This window comes from Belonocnema kinseyi, chromosome 5 (genome assembly GCF_010883055.1).
Source record: "Belonocnema kinseyi isolate 2016_QV_RU_SX_M_011 chromosome 5, B_treatae_v1, whole genome shotgun sequence".
NCBI lineage: Eukaryota > Metazoa > Arthropoda > Insecta > Hymenoptera > Cynipidae > Belonocnema > Belonocnema kinseyi.
Window position 1 is genome coordinate 33788443 of NC_046661.1, and position 5264 is coordinate 33793706.

Below are 5264 nucleotides of genomic sequence, written 5' to 3' on the forward strand. Positions count from 1 at the left end.
TAAACATTTGCTAGTAAAATTGTCTTAAAATTATTGATTAATTTTTTTGTTTGAAAATCAAAATTCAAATGGATTTTTGGAAAATATTTTTTTTTAAATTTCTATGTCAAAAAATAGCTTTCTTTATACTTTTCGAAATCATGTAGAATAAAAAGTGGGCCGGAAATGGTTTCTTGGTCAAATTTAAACTTTTAAACTCATTATGAATGATCTAAAACGTGTGAGATAAAATATGTAACGTTATTTATATATTTCAGCACAGATAATCATCTTCACAAAGTTAAATATAATTTTAAGACATATTAGAACTGACAGTATTCGTGCTTGAGCGCTGCGGAAGTTGAGCATGGTACCCTCGAGCGTAAAAATCTAAATTTGACCAAGAAGACATTTCCGGTCCACTTTATATTCTACATGATTTCAAAGAGTATAAAAACAGCTATTTTTTTAAATAGAATTAAAAATTTTTTTTTAATAAACTTATATTTTCAACAAAAAATTTAAATAAATTAAAAATGTATATATTGTTATAATAGTCTTAAAAGTATATTAAAAGAGCATTCTAAAAAAACTAAAATAAAAGTCCAATCGGAGTATCCTAAAAGAAGTATCGCTAACGTGAAGGTGAAGAAACGCGTAAAAAAGTGAAAACTTTAGGCTTCTGTATATTTACGACGGGTTGATAAATGAGCCTATGGTTTGATGGATTAATGTAAGGTCCAGTAGGACTAGATCCAGCCAAGTTTCATTCCGATCATAAAAAGAAACATTTGGTGGGAACACTTCATGTATTCTGCCCCATATTCCTGAAAATAAAACCAAGAATCCAACGATTAAATTTTGACAATCACCATAAAATGTTCCTATTGGAATTTGAAAAAAGATCGAAATTTTCCTGATAAAAGAAAAGACTTCTTGTTTTGGACAAAAGTAAAAAGGAGGAAAGAAAAATGAAAAGTCAACCAACCAAATCCCCTTACTCCTGTTTTTTTATTTCTGAATTGTAGCACAATATCTTTGCCCTCACTTGATTCTCGGGTGTCAGGGAGAGAGCATCGTGATTTCGTTGCTTTTCTGCCTGCTAGAATTTGGCTTGCCTTGACATGGGCGCTGTGTGAGTGCCGAAACGTTATTGATAGTATTTTACAAATGTTTTTTTATTGTGATTTGATGATAATAAAAATAAAAATCTGCCCGCTTCGTTAGCACATTCTCGTTGCGCGTTCGGTCTTTGTGTTTCCCATACATTTGCGCGCAGGCCTGTTAAAACTAAAAGTCAACAAATCGACAACTCTAATTTAGTGATTGTGAGTTCTCTTTTGTTAAAGCTCCTTCGGCTTTAACGAACACATTCTCATCAGGTATTTCGTTCTTCTTACAAGATTTTGTTTAACATGTGAACTTTAATACTTGCTCCTTGTTTTGCATTAATTTTTTATTCTCAAAGACCATTAAAAGTCTATCATATTAATAAATTTATATTATTATAATTCATAATATGTAATAATAATTGCAACTTGTGTCGCTTTTGCATAAATCTAATTGGTTTATTTCCAATGTTATTTGTTACGATTTAAACGAAAAATACGCATCATACCGGAAAGTGGCTCGAAGAAAATTTGTAGATAAAATCTAGACAAAAATGTAATTAGTTAAAATGTTATTGTAGCTTGTCTTTTTATTACTTTGTGTTATTATAACTTTGTAGATCTTTTTTGAATGCACAAGTTTTTGAGCGAACAACTTTTGCCTCTTTTTTTTCGTAGCTTCTGTCGTTTGTCTAAAAATTGGATTTTTCTACTTTTAAAGCTGTTTTTTTACAAATAAAACAAAAACTAGGCGTCCTATCAAAATGTTAACAATAACCAATGTATGTATATTTTTTGGGAGCACTATTTTCATGCATTCATCTTGTCGTATCTTTCGTAGTTTGACGGCAAAATGGAATTTTTGATTATTTTTGTGCCGTCTAAATTAGAATTTTCAATTGTTTGAAAAAACTAAAAAGTTTTAATGGTAATCTTTTAGGATCTTCAAAAATTACTTCTTTTTTATCGAAAAAAGTAATTGGTAGAAAATTCTCATCTTCTCAAGTACTACGAATAACCGTACAGAGAATTTTTGAACCTTGAAAAATGTGGTCTAAAAATTTTTTTAAATGCGCTCACTTTTTGAATTTTTATCACAAATGGCAGGATAACGAAGAAGACCTTCAGTTTTCGACACGTTCCACTTTTTTTTTACCTTATTTTTACGATTAAAAAAAAGTTTAGTCGTACCACCTAAAAATGATTAAAACCAAATTTGTATCTTCTTTCTTGGATGAACAGCTCACGCAATTTTGGTGCCCTATAGCTTCATCTCTCAATAATTCCCTATAATTTAGTGGTCGGATAACATTTTGCTTACTTTTCAGGTATGATCACTTTTCGGTCTATTCATGAGCCTCAGTGTAAATGAGCTTACTCCAGTGAGAGTTTTTTGTCTACAGGCATGTCAAAGTAAAGAACTTTAAAAACGTATTTTTTTAACTAGCGATTTGAAAATAGCATGATCAGCATTTACGAATTTTTTTGATTCCAATTATATATTACTTGCCTAGAAAAGTTAAATACAGTGAAACTCTACTATAGCGCCGATTTTTGGGCTTATGGTGGGTGGGAACAGACTCATTATAGCCCGCTCCGCTATTGAAGGGTTTCACTGTATTTAATGGAGTTCAATATCAAAAAACTTCAGCATAATATTCAATTTAATACTACATACTTCTCAAATTCTCAACTTTTATAGACAATTTACATGTCTTTGGAATCGGAAAAATACGTAGATTCCAAATATATTACTTTCAAAACACTGATGGTCTGTCCAAGCTCGCAGGTCCCTGGACAGAAAGTAGGTCGTCTGGCAGACCGGTCAGGGTACTCTGCCTTAGTCAAGAGCGTGCCGACCACTGTTATAATCCGGTAGCCACTAATACTCCTGTATGCACTAATAGCTCCCCGAGATACTCTTTTTCAAAAGGGGAAAAAAGGCACCTGATTACGAATCTCTTGTGTAGGTTTTCGAAATTTAGTTCAATTTTTTTTTAAACAATTTTTAAAAATAATTTAATTATTTATTCTCAACAACAAAATTATAAAATCATTTTTAGCATGGCTGAGCAACAAAAAAACTTCATCTTTGGCAAGTCGGACGCGGGCGTCCGACTTGACCAAGCCCAGCTTGCAGCGCGACATACCACTCATTGTCTAACATGGTCAACTTTTTGGCAATCACACATAATTGAATTGAATATTATCATTCTTATTTGTTGGTTTCAAACATTTTACGTTAAATAGATTGAGCATTAAAATGTCGAACAATTACATACGCGATATACTTTCATAGAATTGTTATTACTTGAGTGGTAGGCATTTATTTCCGTAATTTAAATTTATAAACGTACGCGTTAAAAGCGAGTAGCTGTCTGGACGTGGTTCCGGGCAAGACCGTGAGGATGGGAGGAGGAAGGTGGAAGCTCGGAGAAGCGCTCGAAGAAAGGGAACAGAAGTGGAGAAAAGCGAGACAGACGAAGCGCTGCATGTTGTCCATGGCCATCCCTGGTCTATATCGAGGATAGGTCTCTTGAGAGGAAAAAGAAATATTCCGATCAAATAAAAACTTCTCTCCTTAAATTGTTGTTAAAAAGTTGCTATTTTAAAAAGAGAATCATTTAAGCCCTTCTCATTTATTAATAAACAATCACGCAGATTAAGCCGTGTCATAATATTGCTTCAAACTGTTGTGAAACCTTTATCTAGATTAATAACATAATTTGTTGATAATAATTTCGTTTTATGAATTGTTTAAAACAATTGATATAAATAATTACCCTCAATAACCAGAGTTAACTTACATTTTTTAAAATAAACTTTTGACATATGATTTAACTTTTCACTCGTCATATTTTCTCGTACGACGAGCTATTATTTATTCACAGCCTTATAAACAATCGATTTTATATAAATTTGCGCTCCCCTAAAACCCACAATTTTCAAGTTATTAGAGATTACCTTTTTTACGTTAATTTGACCGTAAAAAATATAATTATCTTAGATAACATTTTCGATACCTGCATCTTATTGTTTATAACTATTGCTATTAACAAAAATGGTGAATTAAGAAAATAGAATTTTTCTAAATTTTTTTTATTAATCTGTCACAAAATAAAAATTTTCACTCATGATATTTTCTTCTACAATGAGCCATTTTTTATTCACGGTCTTATCAACAATACATTTTTTACAAAAATACGTTCCGCTAAAAGCCAAAATTTGCCTGTTATTAGCGAATACCTTTTTTATACAGTATAAGTCCGATAACTTACCAACTTCGGGGCTACAGGGGCGGCGAATTTCAGGAATTGCGGACTTATCGGATGCTCCCTCTAATAGGACGATATTAGGTGGACGCATGCGTAAATCATGGGCGCAAATCATGAGCAAAAAAGCACACCTGCACTCCCTTCAGCCGGTGTTAAACTTGAATTTCAATTTTTCATAAGCTTTTCTTACTCTTCACTCAATTTAAATTAACCAATGGAAAATCCGTCTCCGTCAAATTGGCTGGAACTTTCAGAAAATAATGTTCTCGGCATGCCGAAAAAAAGTTTCCCGTGGCATTACATGATCCTATGATTACTTTCCGAGCTACGGAAACTAGAGGTACCAGATTTTCAAGTATTCTGGGAGTACGCGTATAATAAGCCAGAGACAAAACTAAAGGGCATGTGATACTTTAAAAAATTGTCGATTTTACCAGTTTTAGATTCCCCCGAGTTTTTTTCTACAATAATAAATATTTTGTCTTAAAAATTTGGGAAATGATATCGAACATGCTAACAGACGTCCCCATTCACTTTTTTTGTGGGTTAATTAAAAAAAGTTTTAATTTAGCAAAATTCGATTAATTTGCATAGCGCTTAGGAAATAGTATCGATTTTTTCAGTGTTAGATTCCCCCGGTTTTTTTCCTAGGATAAGAAATATTTTGCCTTCAAAATCTGGGAAATGATATCGAACATGCTAACGGACGTCCCCACAGACTTTTTTTGTGTTTTTTTATTAAAAAAATTGTGATATTGATAACAACGTGCTACACAATATTTTTGGACGAAAACTTTGCACTTACAAATAAACATAGTAACTAATCTCCCGGAACTAACCTTGTTTGCAGGCAATCAAAAAAGTTTATTTCATAAATAATTTCCAGATTATCGGAAAGGCA

General features: G+C 32.3%; 1 protein-coding gene across 3 annotated transcripts in view; it reads left to right on the forward strand.

The window, feature by feature from the left end:
- The window catches only part of LOC117173019 (60S ribosomal protein L31), a 15908-nt gene that overhangs the window by 1582 nt on the left and 9062 nt on the right, over positions 1-5264 (forward strand). The gene's annotated exons all lie outside the window — the stretch shown is intronic.